The 19,760-nt window shown below is 30.1% G+C and overlaps 1 protein-coding gene across 2 annotated transcripts in view; it reads right to left on the bottom strand.

Annotated features, from left to right (window-relative positions):
- LOC129940701 (mucin-2) overlaps nucleotides 1-19,760 on the bottom strand; it is a 387,216-nt gene that overhangs the window by 172,845 nt on the left and 194,611 nt on the right. The window lies entirely within an intron of this gene.

The following is a 19,760-nucleotide window of genomic DNA, read 5'->3' as shown; positions in this document are numbered from 1 at the left end:
AAAATAACGGTAAAAGAGGTTGAGACAAGCAACATTTCGACGATGTTCAAGTGACGTAAATAATCTTATGATGGTAATATCACCAATTAGTCTAAATGCTCTACGTTCAATACTGTCCAAGAGGCTTAAGTAAGTTGCAGGAGCACCAGCCCAGATATGGGAGTTATACTCAAGCTTTGGACGTATATAAGTCTTGTTAATAACAGCCAGATCTGAAGGGGAGAAAAACTTCTTGCATCGCCTTAGAAAACCCAAACATCTTGCAGCATTTTTGGCGACATCGCGTATGTGATCGTTCCACAAAAGGTGGTTGGTGATACACATACTGAGAATATCGAGATGTTCAGTTTCCTCGATGCAAGTACCATTTATGGATAATGGCAGGAGGGGTATATTTCACTTTAACGATACAAGACAGCATTGCGTTATCGAAGCATTAAATTCCACGCGGTTTCTTATTGCCCATTGTACAATGCTGCTTAGGTCGGAATTTAATGAGCTTATCATATTTTGTCGTTGCAGTTCCACATCCGAAGAAGAGGGGTATGAATCTGAAAACGAATATGAAAAGCTAAGAGTACTAACGTCAGCAAAACAATGTATTGGATTAGAAGTTGCAGACAGGAGATCATTTATAAAAATGAGAAAGAGTGTTGGAGATAAAATAGAGCCCTGGGGCACACCAGCATTTATTTTGTGGTTTTCAGACTTGAATCCATCCAATACAACTTGTATTGAACGATTCGAAAGGTAATTACTAATCCAATGAAGGAGGGATTCATGAAAACCAAAAGAACGCATTTTCGATAAGAGAGCCTGATGGCAAACTCTATAAAATGCTTTTGAAATATCAAGTGCAATAATCTTACTTTCTCCAAAACTATGTAAAGATTTGTTCCACTGTTCGGTGAGATGAACCATGAGATCACCAGTGGACCTATTGCTACGAAAGCCGTATTGCCGGTCATTAAGAAGCTTTTGATCTTCAAGATATTTCTTAAGCTGATAATTAATCAGCGTTTCCATGACCTTGGAAAGAAGGGATGAGAATTTTAGTTGTAAACCAATTTTAGTAGAATTTCTTCAAAGTTTTTATTTCTTATATAAACAAATACAAATTGGATGAATGAAATTAATTAAAAGTGAATATCTTCAGTTTTTAAGACTATTTTTGTAGATTTTAATATATTGTAGGAAGAAACTGACAGTTAGATTTTTATAAAAAATAAATCGATACAAAATAATATTTTCTATGAGATAAAATTATTTTGAAGGCAATATTTTAATTTTTGAAAAGATATTTGAGTCGAAAGTGAATTTTTACCAAGATCTAGTATTGTTATTTTTGGTTTTTATTTTTTGTAAAAGAAACTGCCAAAATTTCTTCTCAAATTTTATCGAATGTTAAAAACAATATTTTTTAAGAAAAGAAAGAGGTATGCGAATCACACTGATAACTTTATATCCCGAATGTCGATTTGTCTTGCTAAAACTTTTGCAGGTTTTCGTGTTGGTTGAAAAAAGTTGCAAGTTAAATTATTCTTAAAAATTTAAAAATTACTAACAATATTTTTCTTTTAAATAAAGTTTAGTTTGAAAATCTAGTTTTGTTAAATCGATTTTTAGTCGAAACAAATTTTCACCAATTTTAGTAGTATTTCTTTAATTTTTACAGATTAGATGAATGAAATTAATTTGAGAGATATCAAGAACCAAAAAACAATTTTTACAATTTTTGAAGTCCATATCTCTTCTGGTTCTTGAGCTATCAACGACGAAAAATATGCTAACGTACTGAAGTACAAACGTACGTACACACTCACGCACAGACATCCTTCTAAAAATCTTTTATTTCGATTCTAGGGACTTTGAAACGTCGAGAAATGTTAAAATTTTCAATTTGACAAATCGGACCCATTACAATAACTTCCTATGGGAAATTAATAAAATTAGTTTGAAGCTATAATCTAAAGTTTTTGAAAAGATATTTGATTTAAAAATCAGTTTTTACCAACTATTAGTTATGTTTTTCTAGGTTTTTATTTTTATTTGTTTGTTTTTCTTCGATGCATTAATTTATTTTGAAGCCATTTTTTTTTTCGTAAAATATTTGAGGTGACAATAATTTTGTTCATTTTTCAACTATTTCGATAGTCCGTTTGACATCTTTTGTTGTTGTTATTTCGAAAACAAAATTGAAATGAAGTCGATATCTCTGCTCGTTCTTGAGATATGCCTGACGAAAATAGGTATCCCGAACAAACGGAGATAAGCACAGATAGTTATCTTAAGATCTTCGATATAGATTCTAGGGACCTTTAAATGTCAAGAATATCAACATTATAAATACTACAAATCGAACCGTTTTCAATAGCTTCTCATGTGAAGTTAAAAATTGTTACAATTTAATAAAAACCGATTTCAACAAGGAAGCAGGTACAATCCAACTAATTGATTATGTAATTTTCAACAAATAACGCTCAAAGAGTAATTTCAGTGCAGTCTGAAATAATTTATCTTAACATCCATCAAAATTATAATTAAATATCTATACCTATACAAACTTATACATAACCACAAGAAAGAAGAAGAGCCCTTTTTTATTTTATAAAATGACACAAATATTCTTGTAAAGTGAGTTTTAATTCAATTCAAATCCGCATTCCACAACAGGATTTCATTTGGTATGAAGATGTTTGCTATGTACCATATACAGTTTCAACATCTGTATACGACTTCAAACGTACGTATACAACTTCAACAGTAATTTGCACATTAAAGACCTGATTTCTTGGTCTTCATCACTGTGACATCCACAGGATAGATTTATATAGAAGGCGGTTAACTGTTTATCTTTCAATTAACACTTCCTTGAGAAATGTTGCTATGCATGAATACGAGTATAATTTTAACGTTCTTTTTTTTCTGTCTGTCGTTGTTTTTGTTTTATGTCAAGCCCAACGCAATGGAATGCCTTATGCAAGCAAAAGCATCTTAGGAAGTCATTAAACCTACAATTTCTAACTTTTCTATTTTTGTTTTTCCTCAACTTTCTGTTGCTTTTAGAATTTATGTGACAGTTGTTTATGAGTACTTTCAAAGAACACCATAGAACCATAACAACAACAAAACACATAAAAATATCATCCTTTAATCTAAAGAAGTGAAATAAAAAGAAGAAGAAGAAGTTAAAAAAAAGGAGCAGAAAATAAAAACAATGTTGAAGCAGTTCGCGTAACATAAAAGTGCTTCTATAAAGAAAAAAGGCTAAGACAATGTTATCAAAGGACAAACAGGTATTAATGTGTGTCCTGGATGAAAGGAGAACATTTTTTTCACTCTTTTGCTACATTGGAACATACGAGTAAGGGAAGGTGAACAAAAAAAAATGGTTTTGTGTTAAATGTTGCAACAGGTGGTTCGTTGTCTTGAGGAAGTAAACTTTGTCAAACACAAAGATGCGGCAACACACTTGGGTACAAAATTGAAAAAAAAGAAACTATAGGAAAGGAAAGGTATACGAAGGTATGCCTGCAGGGATGATACCATTCACATGTGTTGTGTGCTAAGTGAACTGGAAATTGACGATGATGTTAGATGTTCTTTATGTTTTTTGTTTCCTTGAAGACTTTTTTTTGAAAAAGGTCTTAGAAGAAAATGTAAAGCTTTAAAGGTAGGATTAATATATTCTTTCAAATGTTCATTTTTAAATTTTCAAAGGGATGAAATTAGAGCAATGTGAAAATTGTAGACATTAATTTTGTTACATATTTGTGTATCCTTTTGAAAGCCTTTTCATACATTTGTGGGCATTGACATAAATATGATAAGCATATTTCCTTTTGGCTGTAGTTTCATTTATTAACATAAAACCTGGGATGGAATCGTCTAAGGTGATTGTTGATTAATGACAGTAAAATTATCGAATTTTATTTGATCAAAAAAGTGGTAGTCATGTTCCAAGCGATATCTCGTTTATGAATAGAGCTACCAAATGCTTACACAAACAACTGGAAACTTTTTTTTAGATACCTTTTTAAGTTGAAATAAAAAAAACGTTTTGTGTCGAAGGAAAACATGTGGGTACCCTAACTTAATGACTGATTCGAAATAGTAATAAACCGGGAATAATTGCGAACATGTTTGAAAACTACTTCAAAGATGCTTTTGTAGATTATGATGCTATAAGTTATCCTAACACATTACCCAATTTAATTCTATCAATTTCGTTATAAGTGAAGATACTGTCCTTAATAGTATCCTACAACTTGAACAATGTTTTAGTCCTTGTCCCGACGGTGTACCATCATACATTTTAAAGATATATGCTGCGTATTTAGAACACCCGATATGTGTTCTTTTCAACACGTCTTTAAGTAACTCGCTGTTTCCTTTAATCTGGAAGAGTTCCTTCATAATACCAGTACACAAAAAATGTCCTTAAAACGAAATAATGAACTAACTAGGCTGCTAAACTATCTGTGATACCTAAACTATTTGAGTCAATCGTATGTAGCGTCCTTTCTTTTTACTGTAGTTCAATTATCTGTGATAACCAGCATGGTTTTGTTAAGCGTTCAACTGTTACTAATCTGTTTCACTTTATTATCTATTGTTTAGATGTTTTTGAAAGACGTGAACAAGTGGATTGTATCTTTACTGATTTCAGCAAGGCCTTTGACAAATTGTGTCATACAACATTACTTTTAAAACTATTACAGCTTCTTAAACTGGATCTCCTCATATTTGCAAGATAGACGTTATAGTGATAACTTTAGTAATTAGTGTTCAAGTTCATTTGTTGGGAATTCTGGTGTCCCCCAGGGCAGTCACCTTGGTCCTATTCTATTTGTTTTATTTATAAATGACTTAGTTTCGATCATACAAAATTCGTCTGTCCTAATATATGCTGATGACATTAAAATTAAAAAAAAAAATAGCTCTACATCTGAATGTCTTCTCTTGCAAGAAGACTTAATATTATTCAGGCAATGGTGCAATAATAACCGTCATGTTTCAAAGAAGTTTTACACGCAAAAAAGTTCAAATCGTTTTTAGTTACATGTTTGATTCTTGTCCTTTAAGTAGAATATATGAATTTTCTGACTTTTCTCATTGAAAAGCAGAGTTCTGGGTTTTATTAAGATATTTGGCTGTGATATTCGTTATCCATATGTTTAAAAAATACTTTGTGTTTCATTGTGAGACCATTCCTTTAATATGCTTGTACAGTATGGTCACCTTACTACGCCGTACACGTATCACAAGGCTCGTAACCATTCAAAAAAAAATGTTCGTCTACGATCCCTTCCGTGGTTTCATGATATTCATACATTTCCGCCTTATTCACAAAGCCTTTCTCTCTTCTTTGACAAATCATAAAATGTACTTGCAGTTTTGTTTTGTTGTTGGAACAATAAACGGACAAATTTCATCACCATCAGTTCTTGGTAGTTTAAACTTTAGTTTTAATCGTTCAAGTATAAGACTCCAGAAACCATTGAATACTAATTTTAGCATATTAAAAAGTTTAATACAATCTATATCAAAAGTTTTTAAAGTGTTGTCTGCGTTTATCTCAGTACATTCAGGATACCTTTTTTCGGCCATTTTGGTTAACCTCAAACATCTCTCTATTACAAATTTTGATGTGAGACCGCGTTACTACAAATTCAACAAACAGTTTTTTTTATGAATCAGAAAAAAAACTTAAAACAATATTTACCATATAATAGTTTTGCCTGCAGAATAATATTATGCATCGAAGAATAACGTCCTTGACATCTCCTTAATGTTTTTTAGAAAAACTAAAGAGGCCTAACCTAAAAAAAACTACTACTAAAAGTTTATATCAAATATATTTTTGACTGGGAAAACAATTAAAGATGTTTCACAGCTTCAAAGTAATGTTCGGTAAAATTTTTAGAAAAATCCAAAATTTGCAATATCTGATTTTCGAGTCGAATATTTGTAAACTAAATGAAGGTATTGACTTCAAAATTATTTCATTTCATTCTACACAAAATATTGCTGTCGACAAATGGTTACTTTCTTAAAAAAATCGAATCAGCATTTTTTATAAACAGTAAAAACCTTAAAAAAAATGTTAGTTTTCGACTAAAATATCTCGGAAACAAAAACACGTATTGTAATCTAACTTATTTTATCATAGGCAAAATATTATTGTACTTTCTGTTGATTATTCAAGAAAAACCAATTGACATCTATTTTTTACCAAAAAGCATTACCTACAAAAAAAATTGAAAACTGATTTAGACACAAGTGTCTTGAGAATAAAGAAATATATTGACTTTAAAATTTTGTAACTTACTTACTTTTGGAAATATCGATAGAAGGGCACCAATGATAAGTTACAGTGAAGGAAAAAATATAAGAAATAATGAAAAAATTAGTTAAAAACTATTGTGCTTTCACCAAAATTAGTTGGAGGTGATAGTTAAGAATTTTGGTGGAAGCACTATGAGTTTTTGCTGAATTTTTTCATGCTCTAAAATGAAACACATGTGCTGTGGACAAAGTTCGGTCTCGAAAGTATGCTTTTTGGCGACGAGGACATACCAATTAATGAGAATTCACGCAAAGTGTTTAACAGCAGCTCATGTTTTAAAAAAAGAGACTTGAATGCGACCCACACTCAAAATTTCTCATTCCGTCTCCCGATTTGTCTTGCTTAAAAGGTTTGTAGGTTTTCGTGTTTTGTAAAAAAAAAGGTGTCAGTTGAATTATTAAAAAAAAATATTTTTTAGTCGAAAACCAAATTTTTACCAATTTTAGTAACATTTCTTAAAAGTTTTATTTTCTTCTATAAACGAATACAAATTGGATGAATCAAATTAATTTGAATTCAATATTTTCTATTGTTCACAAGATATCGAGAACCGATCATCAATTTTTATCATTTTAGGTACTATTTATTGTATTATTTTTATAAAAACACTGACAGTTCGATTTTCATAAAAAATGACTTAATATCGAATTCTGTGAGATTAACATAGTTTGAAATAAATATTTTTAAACTTTGAAAAGATATTTGAGTCGAAAATTTCTTAAGCCTCAATTTTTACCAACTTTTAGTAATGTTTTGGTTAGGTTTTTATTTTTCGTAAAAAAAATCTATCAGTTTAATTTTTCTCAAAATTTAACTGAATGTTGAAAACAATATTTTTTATAAGATAGAAGTAGTTTAAAGTTAATATTTCAAAGTTTTGAAACGATTGAGTCGGAAGTTAATTTTTACTAACTTTTAGTAATGTTTTTTTTTTAGGTTTTTATTTTTATAAAAAGAACTTCTAGTTCGACTTTTCTCAAAACTATAACAGATATTAAAAAGATTATTCTTTGCTGCACACAATTATTTTGGACATGAAATCAGTTTTTGTTTGTAAAATCTTCGAGGTGACAACTTTTGTGTCAGTTTTTTTTTATAAAAACCCGTTTATTGAATTTATTTAAAAATATATTTGTTTGTAGCACGTTACACTTTATAATTAAAAACTAAATTTAAGTCTCTAACGTTATTGGTTCTTGAAATATTTTGGGTTTACCAAAATGTTCACCTTTTTTTAAACTGCTGTGGTAAAAAAAAAACGACCACGCAATTTTCTTGAGAGGCCTTTCTGTATCTTCCTGTATTATTATCTGTATATAAAAATTTATTTGAAGTCGATATCTCTACTGGTTTTTAAGCTATGCGGACGACGAAAAAAACTTCCCGACGTACGTACAAGTGCACGCACAGAAATCTCTCTAAAAATCTTTTATTTAGACTCTAGGGACATTAAAATATCGAGAAATATCAAAATTTTAAATTCGAAAAATCGAACCGATTACAATAACTTCCAGAAGTTAATAATGGAATATGTCTGGGTGAATTTAGTAGAAACAGCAGGACTTAAGACAAGGATACCTTAAGGTTAAAAATTGTTGAACTGAATTGTTATACCTATTTCAAGACATGTGTCAAGGTGGTTAATTCTATTTTGGAAAATAATTTTTAAACGACTATGTATTTAAGGATTAGCAACAATTTTAACCATTGACTAATTCTATTAAAAAAATACAGTACTATTTTTATTTAGATTTTTTTTTCCAGGGCCCTGATGTTTTTTATAATTATTAATTTTTGTTTAAGTTTAACAATACAATAATTATAATATTGTTTCATTTAGATTCAGCAGTTGATAAATTTCGAAAAAATATTTAAAAAAAAGTCTATGACCGCTTATTTTACAACTATCTATACTTTTGTCAATACACTTTTAATGGCAATAGAATAAGCTAAAATCGTCTCTGTTACTTTTTCTACCACTGTATCAGTGTTGTTTGTACTCAAGCCTCTTTTCTTTTATTGTTTGAAATCAGCACTTTATTTTGACTAGAAACTATCAACATAATTAAATGGTATTGGAAAAGTGTAACAAACAAAATGAAGTGAAAAGTACAATTGCAATACATATGAAAATTGTTTCAATTTCCATTTTCAAACCTAACCTGAACAAAAATCAAACACAATTTTGCTTATGTGAGCTTTTCGAAAGGAAAAACTTTAGTTGAATACCCTTATTCACATTTCCTTAAGGAACAACAAAAAATTTAACTCCAAATTAGAATTATTATTTTTTAAACCGAGTAATAAAAAATATCGTTATCTTTATTTGAATTTCCATGTTTTACCAGGAACCATTAAATCGTTAAATTCTCATCTCCACCATAAGATCCAAAAATAGCACCAACAAAAACAATTAAAAACATTAAACTCAAGTTTATTTCAGAAGCACTTACTTTCCCTTCTTTTATATCATTTGTCTCTAAATTTTAATTTATTCAAACAAACGACGAACCCGAACAAAAAGAATAATAAAACACATAAAATAATTCATTGACAAAATTACGAAATAAAAAATATCAAAAATAAAATGATAAACACCTAATTCATCAGAATTTTTCTGGTTATCGTAAGCAAATTCATTTCAGTTCATCATTCCCTTAAAAAAAATCGAAATTCCAAAAAACCAAACAAAACAACGCAACAAATAAAATACAAAATAATGACACAAATTAATTGTTGTGAGCCCGCATGTAATTTTTTATAAAGTAGGTAATGAACAAACAATAAAAATTAAAATTTATTCAACTGCGATAAAAGTAAGAACAATTCCTTAATGTTTTCACTTTCGCACCTGCTGAACTGAATTTTGTGGAAAATAAAAGAAATAAAATTACAAAAATGAAAACATCAAACCGCTTAAAAGTAAGACCTGGGGTGTTTAATACTGCAGAGTGGATATAAGAAGAATTAAATTTAAAAAAACACCTTGCACAATCACCTGGTATTTTTCATATCCGGCCGAAAGGCGTTAAATTTCACGTCGTCGTCAGTAGTCATCGTTGTCGTTGTTGTTGTTAAATGCATTTGATCCCTTCCACGTTCTCGAGAACAAAATAAAAATATAAATTTCAAAAATTCCCCAAAACGAAAAAAACGAATAAACGTCAAGACTATAACCCCATTATGTTCCGATAAATCACGTTTTGTTTCGTCTCTTATTGTTGCTGCTTCTTTGGATGGAACTAGTAACATGGTTAAGTACACTTCCAGTGGAATTCAATTACATCTATATGTAGAGTTCAAGCCTGTAATGTTTTTGTTGGTGAGTTCCTGATGAGATGCATTATTGCATCTGGTTGATTGTGATTCCTGTCCTATCAATCAAAAAGTACTCAATTTCCAAACACAAAAGCAAGACACCATCAATAAGCTTATCCTAGGCTCTAGTACGTACGTTAAGGCCAGTCGTCTATACCGTCAACGTCGTCGTCTTCGTCCTCCCGTACTTAAAGTCAAAGAAGAATGAAATGCAAATCAGACGGGAAAAAAAAGATACACAAACAAAAATTACCATCATGAAGGAACAAAACCAAACATCATACAAAAACTAAAAAAAGAGTCTCCAGTTAAAGATACCCCATAAATATGTCCATGACCTTTTTTTTCAAGCCAAATCGACTTGGCACGACTTTGAACTTCCTTGTTTGTGGAATTTTTGCATGCACACTGCATTGGAATTCCATTTAGGTTCTTCTGTTTTTTTTTTTTGTTTTCAATCTTTTATTTTTTAGCTTTTTGGTTGTGAGTATCTTATACCTACCTACCTATAACCTAATGGCCTAAACAAGATGGTCTTTTGTCGAAAGATGAAAAATGTAATATTAAAATATTACTCATGTTGTTGTTGTTTTCTTTGTTATTCTGGTTTTTGTTGTTGGTAATGCTTAATCCTGAAGAAAGATGAATAAACGTTTAAGTCTATATAAGAATATGGAATTTAACTACACTTGATCATGAACTCTGACGGTTTTATGGGGGTTAATTGCACTTAGATACTTTATACTTCTACCTAACTCAAATTGTAAGATATTTTGCAAGTTTTAAAATTACTCTGGAATAATCGGAATGTACTTGTATAAGTTTTGTAAGGAATTTCACGGAAGGTATCCGAACTCACGATAGCATTCCGTTCTGTTTTTATGACGAAGAGTACATTTATGGGTATATTAATGTGTATGTGAGCGAACACATGTGGAGGAAGTTCAAGTATATCAGTTTTGGCATATTTTAAAACTCTTTGTTGTTCTAAATGGGGCGAGATCTTACAGACTGTAAACAAAATTAAAGTTCCAGAAAAATGAAGCAGAGATGAGACCGACACTGATAAAATACAATTTGTGGCCGTTTGTCGATATTTCTAAAAGTTTAGTAAAATTTGTATAACTACGAAGTGATTATCTTTATTTGTTCTCAAGGTATTTGAGACAAAAACCATTTTTTATCAGTTTTTAAATGTTTTTGTAAAGTTTCATTTTTCTGTTAAAAAAAGTTTATTTTTCTAAGAACTTAACCAAAAATTAACAACAATACTTTACATATGATAAAAAGCTTGATTTCGGTCTCAAGGTATGAAATTAAAAAATATTTTTTAGGCAAATTTTTTGAAGATTATTATTTTTTATTAAAAATGCCAATTGGATTTTTCCAAGGATATATTTTCTGTTAGAAAATATTTGCTAGGCATTTCGCCGCTAATTCAACGCTGCCAGTGAGTGTTATGACTAAGCCTTCATTGATAAAAATAATGATTATATGGGGCCAATCTTTTTTCACACTCGTACTTTGGAGAGAGTCGTAAAAGATATCAACATACATAAATGCGCTGGTCCGTATGGTATCAACGCTATTGTTCCGAAAAGGCGTTCTTCACCGCTGGCAAAACCATTGCGTAAGCTTTTTTAACTGTCCTACTCTTTAGGTCTTGTTCTCATTGGATGGAAAACTGCATTTGTCCAGCCCATTCCCAAAAAAGGTGAATCTTCCTCACCCTCCAATTACCAACCGATTGCACTTACTTTCCTTCTTTCCAAGGTCAAGGAAACGGTGATTAAATTTCAGATCAAAAAACATCTCGAAGATCGAAACCTTCTTAATGAGCAGCAGTGCGGCTTTCGCAGTAATAGGTCCACTGATCTCATGGTTCATCTCGGCGAACAGTAGAGCAAATTTAATATCGTTTTTGAGAAAGTAAGTACATTGCACTTAATATTTCAAAATCATTTGGTAGGGTTTGGAATCAGGCTCTCTTATCGAAAATACGTGCTTTTGGATTTCATGAATCCCTGCTTCATTGGATTAGTAATTACCTTTAGAATCTTTCAAAACAGCTAGTATTGGATGGGTTCAAGTCTGAAAATCATAAAATAAATGCTGGTGTGCCCCAGGGCTCTGTTCTATTTCCAATACTCTTTCCCATTTTTATTAATGATTTCCTGTCTTTAACTTCTAATACAATACATTGTGTCGCTAACGGTAGTTCTCTAAGCTTTTTATATTCGTTTTTAGACTCACATCCCTCTTCTTTGGATGTGGAACTGCGACGACAAAATGTGATAAGTTCATAAATTCCGACCTAAGCAGTACTATACAATCGGGATTAAAAGACCGAGTGAAATTTAATGCTACGAAAACACGATGCTGTCTTGTACCTTTTGTGGAACGATCACATACGCGATGTCGCCAAAAATGCCGCAAGATGTTAAAGGCGAGCAAGCAATTTGTCTCCCCCTTTGATAGAGCTGTTATCTACAAGACTTATATGCGTCCAAAGCTTGCGTGTAACTCTCATCTCTGCGCTGGTGCACCTGAAACTTACTTAAGCCTCTTGGACAGCATTAAACGTAGAGCATTTAAATTAACACCATCATACGAACATTTTACCGTTATTTTAATGGTTTATGCTATAGAGAAATAGCCTGCGTTAAATTGACGTATAAATCATGTGTATCACTTATGGTTTATGAAATATGGTTATCTTTCTAGGGTTAAACAGTTCAACCGTAATGCTGGCGCTTCTAGGAATGCTCATAAGTATACCCTCGAGCCCATCTTCGGTTACACTGTCAAGTACAGAGTTTCGTTCTTTAGCCGTACTACGCGAATGTGGAATGCCTTAACACACTATGTTTTTTCCTTATTATAAAAAAAACTGTATCGAAGGAAATCAAAACCTACATTTATTCTCGAGATATTGGAATAGAAGATCAGTTTGTATCAATTTTGTGTAGTATTTTTTTGGTCTGCTGTTTTTATTTCTTATTCGAAAACTATCAAGGATTTTTCTACAAATCTTACCAAATTTATAAAACAATGTTTTTATACGATAAAATTAGTTTAAAGCAAAATATTATTTGTTGTTGCTTCGATATTCGAGTCGAAAATGAATTTGTACCAACTTTTCGTAGTATTTTTTATGAGTTGGTGGATAATTGATCCGTTCTTCTTTAAAAACGATAATTTCCCGAACGTTACAGTCGATAATAACCCCTTTAAAATCATGATTGCTTTACATTCATCAATTAAACAAAAATTATGTGCAAAACTATGGTATCAACATAACGGTGCAACACAGCTCGTGTGACAATTGATTTATTCAATTAAAAATGTGGTAACCGCATAGTATCACGGTACGGACCCGTAGTTTTTGCACTAATATCGCGCAATTTAACACCACTTGACTTTTTTCTCTGAATGTGAACTATAGGCTACGCCGATAAGCCCAAAGCAGTTGATCTCTTGAAGCACAAATTTCGCCGACTTATTGTCGATATACTCGAACAGCTACAACTATTGGAAAAAGTCAATGAAATATCAAACTGCTGATTGAATATGTACAGTTTTAAAAATTATTTTTAACTCATTCCAATTCCAATTTCTTCACATTGCTAAAGGATTGTATTAAGTTTAGAAACCATTTCAGAGAAATAAATTAAATCAAATCTCTCCGCCTTTTGGTCTCGTTTTTTGCCCGAACACAATGTATTAAAAAATTGTTTGCTATTTATGACATTTTATTACCGCTTGTCTTTCAAGTTTGCAAATTATGTATTTTAGCCCAAGAGGCAGTTATTAATATTTACATGTCATTTCTTAAATTTATTTAAACATTACTTTCAAAGTGCAAGCATTAATATTCCACCTACATTAAAGTAAGTCTTAATGTTTTGTTTAATTAAGTTGGTTACGTGTTTGAAAGTAAATTGTGAATGATGCAAGTGATGCATATATTTTCTCGTATGAGTAAAAGTAATAGATTTTTTAATTTAAGTTAGTTTTAAATAAATTTAATGCCCTCAAGTATGGATTGCAGAAATGAATCCATAAATGTGTTTAACTATCATTTTCTTGTAAATATGACTCTCCACGAAAGTATACTTAATTGCGATTGCGAAAACCTATTTTTCCAAAAGTTAAAGAAAGAAACAAAGCTCGTCCACTTCTCTTTCCAAAACCAAAAAAATGATATTATGAGCTATTAAGTAAATTTAATGTTAGGTTTCAAAAATATTTTATGACTAGTCCTATTTTTCCTATAAATTTTAATTATTGAATCTGTTAGCTAAACAATCAAATAATGAACTACATACATATATGAAAATATTTAAGTACTGTTTTTCCAATGGAAATTAAAAATGTAAACGATTTAAATATGAATAATAAATTGCTAGCCATTTCACATTTCCTTATCTACAAAACCAATCTTTTGAAGCCTTTGAAAAAGGGGTTATTTATATTAATAGAACACCAAAATAAAACTAAATTTTGAGATGATGGATAATTTGTCAAGGTTTTAGATTAATTTAATTAAAGAAAATAATGTTTTAAAACCGCGATAAATTCAAGAAATAATCTATCTTGCATAAAAGTTTCCAAGAAAAAGAAATTTTGTAAATACATGGTTTGAGAAAAACGTAACGATTGTTCTCTGACTCTGAATCTTAATATACAAAAATTAAAGATACTTGAACAAAACTTGAACAACAACTCAAAATTTCAAACTTTTGACTTAACTCCCTCTCACATAAAAGCTTCATTTAAAAAAAAAAAAACAATAAATCAAATTCTAAATACGGTTTTTGTATCTTTTTACTTTATATACAAATTTTCTGGATGTATTAAAATCATCTAGATGAATTGAAATTTTTTGAATAGAGGACCTTGCATCAAAAGGAAGGGTGGGTGCATGTCCACAATCGTCGCCCATCCAGACTTTAAGAACTCGCAAAATTACTAAATAAAAAATACTTTACTTTTATTTTGATTGTAGACGAAAATTATTTTTTGACTAGCCCCAATTTGATGCAAAGTCCACAATTAATAAAATACACGATTGGCTCGCACGAACTTGCTCCTGTATTCAAAGAGTCTGTCTTAGTCGCCTACATAAGATTTAAAAATATACCTGTTAAATAAGTTTGTTTTCAAAGATATAATTGCTATTTGACTTGTCAACAAAACCGAGCGATTCATCCCAAGACGCAACTCATGCTAGGACAGCTCATCCCGGAAATGAAAAATACTTGTAAGCATACTTAACTAAAACAATTGTTTGTGTATTCAACTAGTTCGTTCAAGGCTTTTTCATTTGGATAGCTTTTTTTTTGTTTAATATTAGAAGGACAAGGATGGAAAGTAAATTATCTGAAGATAAGAAAGAGAAAGAACATGTATGTTAAATTTTAAAGCGATCGCCTATTGGTTGTGTAAGGTTGTTCAAGAGATTGCTATTCATGTGTTGTTTACAGTTGTTTCGGGTTCATGCACAGTTAAAAACTATTTTAAGATTTAAAATGTTACCTGGAAAATTAGTTTGTCTTCAAAAATTTAAATGCCATTTTATAAATGGAAAAATTCTTGATTTTTCAATTTTTTTTTGAAAATCATTAAAGCGTTTTCTTTTTAATTAATTTTTTATTTATAAAATTTTTCAATTTTTTTCACATAAGGAAATAGTTAAGTTCGAAAATCTAGTTTTATTTAATAGATTTTTAGTCTAAAGCAAATTTTTACCAATTTGAATTAGTTAATAATAAATAATTAATTTAATTTGAGAGATATCAATTTTTACTAAATTTGCGTATTATTTATTGTTGATTTTATTTTTGGATGAAAACACAAATTTTTTTTATAGAAAAAGCTACTGAATATCGAAATCAATATTTTTTGTGAAACCAAAAAAGTTTCAAGACAATATTTTTAATTTTTCAAAAGCTATTTGAATCGAAGTTAAATTTTTACCAAGTTTTAGGAATTTTTTTTCTTAATTAACTAACCCATTTGTTTTTTTCTCAAAATTTTACCATATGTTAAAAACGTTTATTTTTCGTTGCACAAAATCTTTTTGGAGATAAAATCATTTCTTATTCGTAATATTATCGTGACAATATTTTTTTTTTCAGTTTTTATATTTATTTATAAAAAAACCGTTATTTGGGTTTTTTTTTCAAAATATATTGCTTTGGTATCACGTTACAATATAGAAATTAAAATCTATTGCAAGTCTCTTGCGTCATTGGTTCTTGAGATATTTAGGATTAACCAAAATTTTTCCCTTTTTCTTTAAACTGCTATGGTAAAAAAAACACCTACGCAATTTTCTTGAAAGTGCTTTGTGGATATCGATAACGCTTCTGGTTCTTGAGCTGTGGACGGCGAAAAAAACATCGCGAACGTACGGACGTTCAAACACACGCACTAACAGACATTTTACACTAGTTTTTTTTAAGATTTCTTGTCTAGCTTTAAGAAAGCTTTAAGATTTTGATAAAATAAAAAAAAAACATCTTTCTAAAAATCTTGAAACTTCGAGAAATGTCAAAATTTTCTATTCGACAATTCGGACCCGGATTTTTATGATTTTTCTAATTAAAATCATTGTTTTCGATACTTATTGACTTTTCAAAAAATCTTTAATAGTTGTTTGGCATTACCTCTCTCGCTTGCATGAACGAGATTTTTACAAAAAGTTTTTCAAATACATAGATTGAAAAATATACAAATTAAGATGTAAATTGTTATTTCAAAATTTTAGCGTATTGTTAAAATCCAAAAAATAACTGTAAAATGTATTTTTCAAAACCATGAGAGCATACAATTTCAGATTTGTCCAAAACTAAAGTTACATAAAGATATTTAAGTGATTTCAAAACTTATGAGAATTCCCGAAAACTGCAATTTCAAAATGATTTGAACTGCGTATCTAAAAAATATAGTCTTATACAGGTCAAAATCCTTATCAATTTATTGTTAATAACTATGTTTTGCTCAATTCTAGCCCTTAAGAAACCGTATTATATTTTTTTGTTACATTTTTTAGAGGTATGTATGTTTCAAAAACCTATTTCTTAAGAAATTAAGGAAGGAGACAGAAATCGAATCCAAGACCTCTGGCCTGAGAGTCCAACCATCATTATTATAAGATGAAATTCCAATTGAGGATTGCAAACTCCTTTGTAAGAAGAAAAGTAGATACTACGTTTCTAAGATAAAGCATATTTTTGTTGTCTTTTATCATCAGCTTCGTCGCCCTAATATTGGGTTGCCGTAAACGCCAAAATTCACTTTTTGAGTTTGGTATGCGGTTCTATGTTTTCGGGGTAGCTCTTTCCAAATCTTGTATCCGCTTTGCTCTATCTCTTTCCATTACAAAGATATACAGAATGGTTTTACCGTATATCCACCCAATTCAAAAAGTTCACGTATTGTTTGGACGTAAGCGCCAAAATCCGGCATTTACGTCAAATTTTCCATACAATTTAAGTAGATTTGTTTTTAAGAATTGTTTTGACGTACGTCTTATTGTCCTGCAACGCACGCCATCAAAAAACAGTAGATTCCTATTATTGTAGAGAGAGCTCAGATAGAAAATATTCGGAGCCTAATTTAAATATCACAAAGATGTACTCCTTGTATAAGGAGTCTACGAATGACCCTGTCAAAGATTGCATATACCACAAGGAGTTCAACAATGCATTAAACTTGTCTTTTTACAAGCCAAAAAAAGACCAATGCGATCGGTGTTTGGCTTTTAAAGCTAAACAAAATCCTACACGTAATGAAATTGCAGAGTTTAATGAGCATAAAGATGACAAAATATTTATGAAGACCGAAAGAGATTTAAACAGAAACAACTTGGAGCCAAAAAACTTGATAATTTGTTTTGACCTTCAGAGCGTGTTTTCTCTTCATAAAGGACACTCTTCCTCATTTTATTACAAACGAAAACTAAGTGTTTTTAATTTAACAGCAACAGTTTGCCCCGCCTACAAAAAACCAAAAGTAACTTACGGACTTACTGCGCTATTTGGAGTGAAGTACATACATAGTGGTCGCTCTGGTGACGATATAGCCAGTGCTCTGAGCTCTGATTAAAATATTACAGAACGTCTTGGCAGATCATCCTCATGTGGAAATTTTGACATTATGGAGTGATTCTTGTGTCCCACAAAATAAAAACAAGATAATGTCAACAGCTTTAAATACGTTTCTTCACAAGTCACCTAAACTGAAAATGATATTACAAACATTTTCTGTGCCTGGACACTCACTCATACAGGAAGTTGACTCTGTTCATAGTGCAATAAATAAGCATCTTAAGAACATTGAGATACATACGAGTAGTCTATTAGCACTTCTCAGGCAACTTAAGAACATACGCTACGAAAAGGTAAACCTGAAATTAATTCAGATGCAACCATCAGATTTCAAAGCGTACTCTGCCAAAGGAAGTCTCTTAAATTTTGCAACTATGCCTTTTTCTAAAATAAAATTTATTAAGTATGAGGATCCTTACTTGTTTCAACAATCTTTTAGAACAAATGCTAGAGATGTACTGTACATTATAAATCGATTTCATTAATTAAAAAACCTACTAAAACTACTCTAGGAACACCGAAGAACTTATATAATCAAAATTTTAATACCATTCAGAGAACAAAAACTATATCAAAGGAAAAAAATTAATGATATAAAAAGTTTGTATACTTTTATATCATCAGAGGACAAGAAGTACATATTTTGTCATATTTTAGTAACCCAAGACTGTGTGCAAAACAATAACTGTAATTTTGCTGTATACAAACAAATAAATAGTTAAAAACTTTGTAGTTTTTTACTTTATGAATTACTAAATAAATATATTTTTTGTTATATTTCATGATTTTCAATAAACACATTTTTAATAATTTATTATTGGAATGCCGTAAGTGCACAATTTTTGACGTACGTGTATGAGTAAAAGAAAATATTGATTTCAGTGGCGTATACGGCAAACTCATTTTGTAATAAATTTTAAATATTTTGAAAACTAAAGGCATTGTAGAATAATTCTTTACATTTTCTGAAAGAAGATATCCGTATGAATATCTTGACAAAAAATGAAAAAATCCCAGCGGTTGGTTTTCGAGCAATAGGCTGTCAAAACTTCAAATGCGATTTCCCAGAAACATTAAAATGGCGCTTACGGCAACCCAATATTAGGGCGACGTTATGGCAAATTTCAAATCTCTACCGTATTTAGCTTTCAAATTCGTTTTTGATTCTTACAAGTTAAATATCCAGAAGATTGTTTTTTTCCAACAGCCCAACCAAAAATAAGTAATTTCTATAAAATTGGCATACAAAATTGTTTTTTTCTGACTTTTTGGGCTTAAATTGTTTTATTGTTTCAATTAAATTATGATGTAAGTTCCTTCCTTTACAATTTACAATTTAATGTCAAGAAATACTTAAAAAAAAGATAACAATATGAATTTTATTAAAACCTTTTGTTTGTGTTGTATGTATATTTAATCAAAAGTATCTTACGTTAAACAATTTAATTTAATTTAATTTACGTGTATAAATTACTAAAAAAAACTTAATCTACACAAAAAACTGTAAACAAAATTCAATAATTCCCTTAATATTATTTTTCTACTATAGCAGCAATTCATTTTAGTATTTAAAAAACAAAACTTATATTTTGTTTTTGCTAAATGAACCAAAAATAAATATAATTTTTGTGCTTTTTAAATAATAAGACGATTAAAAAAACGTAACAAAGTGTCCAACCAAAAATAAATATAAATAAAAATTGCGGTGTGTCTTTTCAATGACTCAAGTTAATAAACTTGACTTAATGGAACCACTTCAACCACTTTTTTTTTATTTATTTTATATTTTTGTTTCTGCTTTATTTACATCGGAAATTATGTCACTTCATAAGTGACACACACTCATCGTCTTGAAAATCCATCATTGACCGCAAATTGATTTTAAGTCACTTATTCAATTTTTATCTGATGCTTACAAATACCCTGCCCATATAAAGCTTACTCATTTAGCTTAAACAAAATTAAAAATTACCTCAAAA

Source organism: Eupeodes corollae, chromosome 1 (assembly GCF_945859685.1).
Source record: "Eupeodes corollae chromosome 1, idEupCoro1.1, whole genome shotgun sequence".
NCBI lineage: Eukaryota > Metazoa > Arthropoda > Insecta > Diptera > Syrphidae > Eupeodes > Eupeodes corollae.
This window is presented reverse-complemented; position numbering and strand designations above follow the sequence as displayed.